General features: G+C 35.5%; 1 long non-coding RNA gene across 1 annotated transcript in view; it reads right to left on the bottom strand.

The window, feature by feature from the left end:
* Window positions 1-12544, bottom strand: part of LOC118354358 (uncharacterized) — a 50757-nt gene extending 38213 nt beyond the window's left edge. The window contains exons 1-4 of the long non-coding RNA XR_007409657.1: window positions 12348-12544; window positions 7690-7780; window positions 5826-5978; window positions 5054-5187 (exon numbers count right to left, since the gene is read on the bottom strand). This is a non-coding gene — a long non-coding RNA (uncharacterized LOC118354358). The remainder of the gene's footprint in view (window positions 1-5053; window positions 5188-5825; window positions 5979-7689; window positions 7781-12347) is intronic.
* Window positions 12545-13003: the final 459 nt, after the last annotated feature.

Below are 13003 nucleotides of genomic sequence, written 5' to 3'. Positions count from 1 at the left end.
TTTTTATTTTATATTTAGTTTTATTTGTAATAATATATTTATTGTGTATTATGGTTAACAGGTGCTTTCCCATGCTTTTTTCTCACTGTATTCTAATAAAATAGTGTGAGCTGGACAGCATTAACCATTTTTCTTTGCAAAGGAATAAACTGAGACTTGGTAGGATTGATCATCTTGCCCAAGATCACACAGGTGAAATGTCTTAGAATCAGGGACCTCTGGACTCCTGGGATTTCTACTGTATATCTGACACAAGAATAGGCCACTTTAGAACCAAATCTGCTCTGCTCATTTCAGCAGCACATAAACTAGACCCAAATCTGCTGCCCATCTTGGGATTTTAGACCTGAATCGGCTTCTGGATTGTGGAACATTTTTGTTCAGGGAGTGATGAGGATAAGATATCATGAGATACCATGAGATGGGTGCCAAAAAGGGAAAATTAAACAGGGAAACTTTGAAAGGGCTTAATTCTATGGCCAAACTTAGCAGTTAAAATGTTCTAGGACTGCTAGGACCTGACATGTAGTGTCTCAGCACAAGAATCACAACTGAGAAAGCTTGAAGCATAGAATATGACATAGCTAGAGATTATCTATGGGGCTAATACCTAACAGAACTAAATAACTATTTATAGAAATAAACAATGAATATATTTAAGGTAGATGTACAGATCCAGCCTGATCTGATCATTTGGTGAAGTCCCGTGTCCTTCAGTTTCTGGAAGAAATCAGGCTTGTGGTTGGCCCTATTATTACACAATAAAGTGTTTCCCAGCATTGATGACTTGAGTCTCCTGGTAATGTTCTCACTTGAGTCTCAAATACACAGGGGGTATGCTGAAGAGTTGGGTGCAAAGAAGTGTGATGTTGGCACTAGATTTATAATATTAGGGGTAGTGTTGGGAAACGCGCTTAAGGGCTCACATGTCCAACACCCTGCCTGAGAATGGACCTTGTGACTGCTACAATACAGCCACTCCTAGACACAAGGCTTTGTCTTACCATCACCTCCGTTCCACAGAATTCCTCCAGCAGAAAAAAATCTAAGTATTAGTTGACTCACTGATTTATTCTTTTGATCTGCTCTGACTTAACTATAAGATTCTTGAAGGCAACTATGTATCTTGAAGAAAATATTTAAGTATGCTGTCCCTTCCTTACAGTAGTCAGTTTATAAATCTGGTTAAAAAGGCCTACTGACACAGAACGAGGTCTTAAATAATTGGAAAAATTCAGATAGGAGAGACCACTGGAATAGGTGTTTGTGATGACCAAATGCACAAGTAGGTTTGACCTATACTAAAAATGAGACGGGAAATAATCTGATTAGAAATCATGCAGACAGTAGATTTAAGGGAGGCAAAAATTAATTAGGAAACATGTGACCATATTATTCAGGGTTTTGATGTCATAAAGAGGGTTTCTTTCTTTTTTTTTTTAAGATTTTATTTATTTATTCATGAGGGACACAGAGGGAAGGCAGAGAAATAGGCAGAGGGAGAACAGACTCCTCACAGGGAACTTGAAGTGGAACTTGATCCTGGAACTCCAGGATCACGCCCCCAGCTGAAGGCAGACGCTCAACCCCTGAGCCACCCAGGCATCCCTAGATTAATTCTTTTTTTTTTTTTTTTCCTCAGAAAGAGGGTTTAATGTCGTTGGACAAGAGAGCCAAAATAGTTACTGGATAGAGAAGTGACCATATTAATTAGGAAGCATGTGACCATGCAAGGGAGCTTAAGTAAAAACCATCATTTGTTTTTAAGTAAAATCAAAAAAGATTCAAGAAATATCAGCATAGAACATTCAAATACTATGGAAGCCATTTGTTATTTATGAAGAGTTCATATTATAACATTTAAAAGACACAAATATCTTTCTGTTCTTTAGCATTAAATTCTAAATTTCACATCACTTTTTTTGGAAAACTACAATTTAATTCTATGAGATTGACTACAATTTTATAAAGTATGTAAAATCTGCAAAAAAAAAAAAAAAGGAATATACCTCTGACTAATGCATCTTTAGAGACAAATCAGAAGATGTGGAACATAGTTTTTTAAGGTCCTGAAATGCCTCCAAGTTCCTTAAATTGTCAAGTATGCAGCTATCCAATATTTTCTGATTTATGCTCAATTTTTCAAAAAGATGTATTTTTGCCTGATGGTTAAGAAAAGATAAATGACTATGCATTTTACAATGATGCCTATTAAAACGAGGCTTCAATGATGTCAGATAAAAGTCTTCTTTCATTTTTAGCAGAAAAAATACAGATCTGAGATAAAGAGTTCATCCAGTTTATGTTTCAAGGCAATCACATAACTGTTGATTTTGGTTGGTATAATATTTTGTTGACAATTAAGTGTTATCAGTTTATACCTTCGCCATATAATTTACATTTTTTTCTCTCCAAATGGGCACTCGTGGTTATTTGATGTGTCTTCTCCCATATATATCTGTCTATAACTATTTGATCAGAATACTTCTCTCTCCCATTCAGGTACTAATCAGGCCTGACCATGCTTAGCCTGTGAGATCAGATGAGATGGGGCATGTTTAGTGTGATATGGCCATAGATGATGAGCAGTGAGCAATATATGGAACCGTGGCATTACTATACTGTACACTTGAAACTAATATAATACCATATATTAACTACAGTGGAATTAAAAAAAAATCTCATGGTTTATACTGTGTTCTTTGCTCAATATATCCTATGAAATTTTGTGGATGGATGACATGGTGGTGAATTATCTGAATACAATCTCAAATCTCTGAAATTTTCACTTGAGTCGAACCATTGAAGAATGTCTTACACATCCTCTGCCCTTCTTGTCCACATTTATATCATTTCAATGCCATTATCAAATACTAGACTCAAGACATGCTCCCCATATCACTTTCATCAGAATAAATTTTTCGTTTATATCAACTTCACTCCTATAGCACTTTGTCTGAATATTTATGGAACTATTTATGCACACCTGCCTTATATTATTAGCAATTTATAAATAATTACTTAATCTATTAACTTATGGATCCTTGTGATATTAGAGAAGTGGAGATAACGGATTGATTTTTAATTTATCACAATGTCTTAGACATCTAACTTGAACATCCTAAGCTATCAATAAATCTTTACTGAATTGAATAAAATGTCTTAAAGCCAATCTTGATAATTTTGTTTTGAGGAGAAGTATTGACTTTGACAGGAGAAATCCTATCATAGATGTGATTTCAAGAAAAATTGTATATGGTGGACAGCAACAGATCAAAATATAATTTCTGTCACTTGATTTGTAACCCTGGCAAAATTACCTAGGGGACACAAAACACACCAGATTCAGCATATTTTTATTTTCCATCATGGAAATATGTGATGTTTAAAAATGACCACTCATGGATGTTAGTTTTGCCATTGAAAAAATTAGAAAAATCATAATATCTAATTTTTTTCTTCACGGATCAATGTGAATACCAGCCAAGGTAAAATGAGTGTAACCACAGGTATTGTAATATTTGAAGATATTATTAGAACTGTTTCCTATTTCATGATCTATTGTGTTGGATTTAATACACCTTGCCTTATGTAACTTTTAAGATTAACGTAACAATGGTCTTTGAGTGCTTTGTAGATTTTATTTTAAAATCGATTTTATTTTTAAATAAATTTAAAATCTTATCGTGTGTGTGTGTGTGTGTGTGTGTGTGTGTGTGTGATTTGTGTTTCCTCCCTTTTGTCCTGAAAAGTTTATATGGTGGCTTCTTTTAAGTTTACTTTTTTTTTCCCCATGATCTTTAAACATGATACAAATCGTATGTAATCATAACATGTGAAGAGAAAATACTTATCACATGACTGCTACTTCAAACGAAAAGAAATAGAATAAATATGAGTCAGCATCTCAACATAATAGTCACTGGTCACCATCATATTTTGGATATTATCATTGAGAAACAACTACTGGACATCTCTTGTGTTTGAGCAACTAGATGTCCTCACATAAATGAAATAACACAATACTGCTCTTGAATATTTTCAGAAAGCTGCACATTTATATAAGCATATCTTACTAAAAATGTTAATCTTGTTCAAAACTGAAGAATAGTTGAAAACCTTCAGGCTTATTTCATATGGAATAAACTCAGTAGGAATTCTTCTGTTATCCCATATGACATTGCAATGGTCTTAGACAAAACTTTTCAAACAGCCCAAATGATGTTCTTTATTTAGCAAAACTGATCATTCATTGCATAAAACCCTTAATTTCTGAAATACTTCATTTTTTTTCCAACTGGCAAATCAATTTTTAAAATTCTCATTCTCTGGCTTTTAGGTTCATAACAAACATAAGCCTTGTCTTCTATCTTTATTGCAATGGTCTTTCTCACACTGTCATTCCCAACCGAGAAATATTTGTTCCAAATGGCCCTGTCTTCAAAACTTTCTCTCTGTTTAATTTTGTCTGGCTTTATTTTTTATCTATTCTTATGGTTTAATTTGTATTCTCTATGTATCTTATCAAATTTTATAATCTCCGCCAAAAAAAAACTCTCTTTAAGGTTAGATTTGAAATTTCAACTATTTGACATCACCTCAAATTTGACCCAATGGAACCTTTATCCAGGTGGAATAAACAATTATTTCCACCTCAAAACTGCCACTGCCTTTTCCATCTTCTTGCTTTCTCTTAATTATATGAGCGTTACCCTACATATCTTCAACATTTCTGATAAATTCTTGATATCAACATTTAATTTTTCCCCAGTGGTGGGAAAACTGATCTAATTATATAGATTCTGCCTCTGTACTATATCATGCATTTATTTCTTTCATGAATTTTTTGATCCATTCATCCATCTAAAAAATATTTATTTTTTCCTTTCTTTCCCATTAAATAAATTTCATTTGCAGTATGCTGAGACAGTCTTAGAGCCAGTCTCTATTTCTGCTTTTGATCATTATTTGAAAGCATCCTAAACTCAATAAACAAAAGTCAGTAAATAATAATGTCTTACAAATAACAGTATAAAACAATAATATCAGATACCTGGGTGCCTCAGTGGTTGAGTGTCTGCCTTTGGCTCAGGTCATGATCCTGGGGTCCTGGGATCAAGTCTCACATTGGGCTCCTGCGAGGAGCCTGCTTCTCCCTCTGCCTGTTCTCTGCCTCTCTCTCTGTGTCTTTCATGAATAAATAAATAAAATCTTAAAAAAAAAATTCTACAACATAAAATAGTTCACACCACTCTCAGCAATGTCTGATATTGGTCACTCAGGCAGCATGACTGAGATGTAGGAGGCTAGCCAGTCCAATATCATCTTCTAGGAGCCCATCTAAGGGCCAGTGTCAGCATGATACTGAAGAGGACAGTGACCCCAGCAAGCCCAATGACATCTCCCAGAAGCCACCACCTTCACCTTCAGCCACCAACATTCCCAGTTTGGCTCTCTCATTGCCTCATTTTCACATGCCATGCTGTGTCTGGTCCATCGTGCTATAGTTGTATCTGCAGTACCATCATTCCCTGGACCCCAGTGGCTCTCATGGTGCTGTCCGATTCAGTGATTGCCCCCATGCTGCTCATCATCCACTCCCTCAAGATCAACATGGTGCCCATGCCTCCCTCAACCCCTCCTACTATGGTACCTAGCCCTCCCCAATGACTGTGTCAACAGCCTTTTTGCCCGCTTCACCTTTGGCACTGATCTTAGCTCCAGCCCCAAAGCCCACTGCTAATCTCTGCCTCCCATGGGAGGGGTGCCTACTTCCAAGATATTGAAGAGAAAGAAGAGTCTCATGCTGGAGGTGGAGTTCATACCCAAAAACAAGGCTGCTGTCTTCAAAATCCAGGTGCCTAACACGCAGGGTAAGACAGGATGGAAACTGAAAGGACAGGTGCCAGTCTTCACCCTCCAGCTCTCAGATCAGTCCTCTGCCATCATGGAGAAGGTTTCTGAAGCCACAGGCGTGCCTGCAGGGAAAGAGGAGCCGTCCTAGGAGGGCAACTTCACCAAGGATTCCAACCTGCTGGCTTACTTCAACATGACCAATGACCCAGTCATCTATTGCTCCTCAGGGAGAAAGGCAAGCAAAAGAAGTAGGTGAGAGAAAGCTGCCATCCAGTCCCAGTTGTTTTGCTTCTCTTGTCCCCCATGCCCTCCCCCAGACCCAGGAGACCCTGCCTGCGCATTTATTTCCCTCTTACTAAGTTTGGAAATTCAAATCATCCTGCAGGGTTTCCTCCCCACTCCCTCCTGACATTAATAAGAGAGCAGACTTTCTAAGCACTCTGCTCCCCGTGGTCTCTGGAATGCCTTTGCATTCGGGTTTTAATTTGAGGGGATTCATTTCTAAGCCCTTGAGGAAATGTGAGCCCAAGGATGTCCTGCAGGATTGTGTCATTGTGCCAAGGGGCACCTGGATGATGAAATATGATTGTTACGGTCGTTGTTTTGTATCTTGCCATGGGCTGTCTTATAAACCTCTTGAACCCTTCTTGTGAAAACAAAACAAAACAAAGTCATATCATTCTCTAATTGACAAACTTAATGATTTCCTGTTACTTTTCAGCTTAATATAAAAGCCTTATATTGACAACTCATGGTCCATAACATTGAGTTAATTTATCTGACCAAATTTGTTTCCTAGTGCACTAGTATATATAATCTATGTTCCTACAAAACTAGAGGATTCCGTGGTCCTGAACACCGCTTGCAAGTCTGTGGTCATAACAATGTTTTCTCTAATTCATCACCACTACCCATCTGCATCTGTCAAAGCTTATCTCAAATGCCATCCTGTTTAAAGATTGCTTTTGCACTTCCCTTAACTCAATGGTATCTCTCTTCTTAGATAGCCCTATAAATCTTTATTTTTATATTTCTCTCTGAATTTATCATAATCTAGGATTTTCAAACTGAAATTTTGGGAGCTGCGGGTTCCCTCAGACGTGCTTCAGGCATTGTGTAGGAGGACCAGGGAGAGGAGTAGGTGGGTAAAGGTTCAAATTTTTAAAACCCAAGCTTGAATCAAAGGCTTATGTTTATTTTTAATATCGTATTTTTCTGCATGACACATATTTTGGAAGGCAATGTTTCTATTTCTCGAAAAGAAAAGACCTTGTTTCATTTTAGTTATTTTGGATACTCATCTAGCAGGAATGCACTTATATTGCAAATTTGTTAAGAGAAGGAGTTCTATTGCATTCCCTTTGCTTTCTGCTCCCTCCCCAGCCCCTAGAGGAGTAAAATAATGGAATGTTATATAATCTGGCTGTTTTTCCATGAGTATGATGAGAAGAAGACACGTATTTCTAAATATGGACCATGATTCATCTAGGAAAGCTGAGTTGAATCAAAAGGCTTTTGTTATTCACAGGGAGGTCGTTCAACATAGCAGTGGTTCCAGCATGGTCTCCAGAGACAACGTGTTTTCAGATCGTAGCCACCAGCCACCAGCTAAGTGATCATAGAAATTCCACGTTATCTCTCTGGGCCTCAATCTCTTCACTGGAAAACAGGGGGTGATAATATAAGTATCTACATCACACATAGCTGATACAAAGAATAAGTGAGCTAAAATACTTAAAGCTCTTAGAACAGTGTCTTATACTGTACATGGTGTGTTAGTTATCATCATGTGTAGCGTATATTTCCATTTACATAAATGTAGCATATACTTACGTGGTATATTTATTTTCGTTTATTAGTGTGTACTTGTCATCTCTATCCTATCATCATCTGAATCCTTTTCCTATGCTTGATGAACTCCCACCTGTTAAAGACCAAAAGCTGACTTATAATATAAGAGAGTGAAAGGCTTTGTGTTTATACATTCTGCTTGGGCAGGTGTGTAATGTAAGCTTCAACAATCAAGACGAGTCACTCAGTGGTTTGAAATGGGAGCTAATGATGTAAACAAGGAAAGTGGAGAATCTCTTTGGATCGTGGTGCCAATGACAGAAGTCCTGGTATATGATATCCAAGGGCACCTGGTAGTGGCAGAGGAAGATTGTTGTAGCCAGGCATTAAGAGCCTCAAATTTATGAATTCATTTCAGCTTGATTCCCATAGCCTGGCCATTTCCTCTTCCTGAATGTTTTCAGAGCCCATTTCTCTAGCCATCCCAGTGGTAAGGGAGAAACACCAACTATGTAGACATAAATAATATTTACATATCAGCTTTATTGAGATATTATTCACATACCATGCACTTCACTACCTTCGAGCATATAATTCAATGATGTTTAGTATATTCACAGAATTGTGCAATAGCTACCACATTAATTTTAGAATATGTTTCATCGCCTCCAAAGGAAATCCTGTACCTAACAGCAGTCACCACTGCCACTTCCCCTCAACCCTAACACCTCCATCCCTACGCATCCACAAAAAATACTTTCTGTCTATACATTTGGCTATCCTCGATATTTCATGTACACGGAAGCACATAATATTCCCTATTTTGTGACTTGCTTCTTTCGCTTAACATAATGTTTTGAAAGTTCATCCATGTTATAGTTACTTTGCTTCTTTTTATTGCAAAATAACATGCGGTTTTGAGAATATACACTTTATTTTCTATTTCTCAGTTAGTGGATATTTGGGTTCTTCCCCCTTTTGGGAGATCATTTTGAGAACATTCTTTGAGATTTGTCCAGACTCCAAGTGGGCTCTTCTTAGCTGTTTTTCCCCTTCTGTTTTCCTTGGCAAACTAGCTAGCTTACAGCTCAGTTTGCTACACTGATAGAGCTACCAAACTAATTAGACTATAACTCAAAGTAAAAATAAATATCCATGAGCCTATATTAATATAGGAATAACTGAATGGATAAATAAGGAGGAAGGAAACATCTCCCATGCAGAATAATTTTTGTAAAAACATATATAGGCGTTCTACCTTCAAAGAGATGAAGCATAATTCTCCACTTTTTAAGTGTAAGCTGTGCATGGTGATTTACTTCCAAAAAGTATGGTAAGGAAAAGAAGGAGCACCTGGGTGGCTCAGTGGTTGAACGTCTGCCTTGGGCTCAGGTTGTGATACCGGGGTCCTGGGATCGAGTCCTACATCGGGCTCCCTGCTGGGAGCTTGCTTCTCCCTATGTCTCTGCCTTTCTCTCTGTGTCCCTCATGAATAAATAATTAAATAAAATATTTTTTAAAGAATGCCAGGTTTTTCTAAAGAGAACATTGAGAACAAGGTATTTGGGAAATGTTTTCTTATTGAACAAAATTGTGAGAAGATTTTGAATAGTTTGTATTTTCTTCTGGTAAAATTATCTTGCGATCTGAACCCACACTCATTCTGAACAAAGATCTGGGTAGACTGTGGCTGTAAAGGGCAGATGCATGTCAGTGTCCATTGTAGCTGGACACAGGCAGCCACTTGTCAGAGGTCTCAATCACCACCCATTCCTCATGCTTAAGTGATAGTGTGATAGAATGAAGAGTCACCAGGCTGAACTCCCACATCTTAGACTGGTGTATTCGAATTATCTCTGTACCCGCACTTTTCCCACTAATAAGATATAGGCTCTTTGTGGGAAGAGACCATATCTTATTTGATTTCTTGCCCTTTAGTAGGCATCGTATGATTTTTTTCCCCAGATTTTTTATTATGGTAAAATGAAAATAAGATAAAATTTACCATCTTAACCATTTTAAGTGTATAGTTTGGTAGTATTTAATACATTCATGTTATACAGCCATCATCAGCATCCATCCCTATAACTCTTTCATCTTGTAAAACTGAAACCCTATATCCATTAAGCAATAACTCCCCTTGCTTACCTCCCCCTAGCTCCTGGTGACCACCATTCTACTTTTGTCTCCATGATTTTGACTACACTGAATACTCATATAAGGGGACTTGTACAGTATCTGTTTTGTTTGTTTGTTTGTTTGTTTTTTGTGACTGGCTTATTTCACTGAGCATAATATCTCAAAGTTCATCTGTCTTGTAGCATGTGTCAGAATTCCCTTTCTTTTTACTTATCCATTCACTTGTTGATGAGTTGTTTCTGCATTTTAGCTACTGTGAATAATGAATACTGCTATAATACGGATATGCAAGTATCTCTTTGAGACCTTGCTTTCAATCCTTTTGGCTATATACCCAGAAGTGAAATTGCTGGGTTATACAGTAGTTCTCTATTTAATCTTTTGAGAAACTACCATACTGTTTCACACAGCAGCTGTACCATTTTGTATTCCCACCAATGGTATATAAGGGATTCAATTTCTCCACATCCAGAACAAAACATGCTATTTTCTGGTTGATTGTTTGTTTTTATTTTTTATTTAGTTTTATTTTCTTTTGATAAAAGCCATCGTTAGAGGTGTGAGGTGGTATCTTACTGTGGTTTTGGTTTGCATTTCTCTAAAATGATTAATTATGATAAACATCTTTTCATGTCCTTATTGGCCATTTGCCCATCTTTTTTTTTTTGAGATATGTCTATTCTAAAATTATAGAATCCTATATGTGTATAATAACTCTCTACAAGTGAATAAATGACTCATTAAAATTCTAGTCCTAATTTTCTGAACAATAGAGTTGTAGACAAATTTTCCATTGATAGTCTTTACATGGCAAGAGCAGAAGAAAAAGGCAATATTCAATATAGAAGTTTAACACGTAACTCATGTTGTTTACAATCTGGGAAATTAGAAGAAACATTGGGAGGCAGAGACGGGGGACCTAGTTTTCTTTTCATACTCATATTTTGAATATGTCAATCTTCTTTAAGTTTCAACTTCATCATTTGCAAACTTAAATTATTCACTTTCAGTTTTTTTCAGACAAATTAACTAATTCTGCCTTTTTAATATTTCAGTTACAGTAGTTACTTTTAAATCAACCAGTTCTTAGTAATAAAGAATATTATGTAATAAAGAAGACATATGTAGTAAATAACATATGTACATATGTAGCATATATATTTATATACATGTATAATTGATATATCAATATTGATGTAGTAAATATATATCCTAGCCTTCTCATGTTTTTATGTGTATATTGAATCTATCTACTACCTATATGAGAAAGAACTGCATTTCTTAATCATTTGATCACCGTTTTGAGAAGTTAAGCCTGATACAGATTGCTAATAAAGAAAAACTCAACTTTAAATAAATGCTTCTAAATTTACCAGCCTTTTCTAGAAGGCTGTGGATTTTTGCCAGGACATTCTTCTATGACTCCCTGATGATCTGAGAATGCCTCATGCCACTAATCAATTCACAAAATAGCATTTTGTATGAATATATCTCCTTTGTATTTTTTGCACTGTTATAAAAAAGATATTTCTATAATAAATGTATTTCAGTTATTTAATGAATCCATGCAAATTTGTTAGATTTTTCTTTTTACAAAAAAATAAGCCAAAATTATTTGACCATCACTTATCATATCAATATTTCATGTAAGTTATTGCCCAAAAATGTCTCAATATGAAGACTTTATTAATATTACAAAGCAGTTTTAAAGGAATTACTTTATTTGCTTAAAACATCCTGTTTAGATCATAAATTGTGCAATGTGCCATGAATTTTATACATTTAAATACACAGCTAATTTTCGCGTTGATTATAGTCCTGTAATGTTCTTTACTTCCTGGTCTTTTTACAAAGTCTGTTAATGTAGAAAGATGGTTTTTAAATAATTATCATACAGAGCATGTTCCATTAGCAGGATCAAGGTGTTCTGCTGCTGTAATTGAATAATGAGTCTTTCCCCAATTTGTAGAAAAAAAAATACTTAATGGAGACATTTTTTAAGTGCTATGTTTTTCTACCAAATAGATTGTCTTAGAACATTGACTCTTGTATCTTATTGATCTTATATGTATATAAATGATATCGGGTACGCCACAAATTTGTGTATGTGGAATTTAAAATGTCTTATATTCATTATTTCAGTATTTTAATGGTGTTCCACAAATAGCACTGTGACTTTCAGCTGCTAGGTCAATTGAATAATTCTGAGAACCACTGATAGAAGTCCAAGTACTTAAGGAAAACAGAGGAAAATTATAAATGTGAAAAAATGAAATTAACATTCCTGGCTAATAAACTTCTTTGAGTGCCGTAAGATGTGCTAACCTATTTAGTATAATAGATCATTCACTGAGCACCCTGAAACATTTTCCAGTATGAGGTGTTTGTTTGTTTTTATTTTTTTAGAAATTACCAGCCAAACAGAGTGAATATTAAAGCTTAGTCTCTTCTTACTTGGATGAAAATGCTCCTCACGAAGAACCTTAAAACATTTATAAATGCTCATTTACCAAAAGTAATGGCAATTTAAATACTGAAGCAAATTTTATTTGAATACTTACAAAAAGGGCATTGTTTCTATACCCATAATGCTGCAGAGGAAGAGACAGAAACTTGCCTTCAGTGCTAAGGATAAGGATCTCTGTTTCCAGATCACAGAGTTACAATTGAAAGAGAGAGAGAGAGAGAAAGAGAGAGAGAGAGAGAGAGAGATAAAGAGAGGGAAGGAAGGATGGAAGGAAAAAAGGCAGGAAGGAAGGGAAAGAGAATCAAGTGTATAGAATAACATGGGATGGGAGTTCTAGAATATCACTCATTATTATCCATATTACAAAATGATGTCATATTTTTCACAATTTTTAAAGATTTTATGCATTTTTTTCTTTATTAGCTTGATTTTGACCCAATATTGAGAAGATGTTAAGAAGATAATGTCATTATTTGCATGATCAAGAAATAGAATATTCTTTCTTCACCATGCATGCCAAAGACATATAATTTGAAAAGTACAGACATCTATAAAAATTTCCTTACAATAGGGAATGCCAATAATATTAAATATATTTCTGTATTTGTTTGACATCTAAAGTAAAGGCTTCTTTTCAAATCTGGCATATGGATTTTTTATAAATTCACTGTTACTATTTAATGATTAATTTTATTATTAATTAGTAATTTTACAGTTAATCAATTCTACCACTTATTTTATCATATTTTT

This window comes from Canis lupus, chromosome 3 (assembly GCF_003254725.2).
Source record: "Canis lupus dingo isolate Sandy chromosome 3, ASM325472v2, whole genome shotgun sequence".
Taxonomy (NCBI): Eukaryota; Metazoa; Chordata; class Mammalia; order Carnivora; family Canidae; genus Canis; species Canis lupus.
This window is presented reverse-complemented; position numbering and strand designations above follow the sequence as displayed.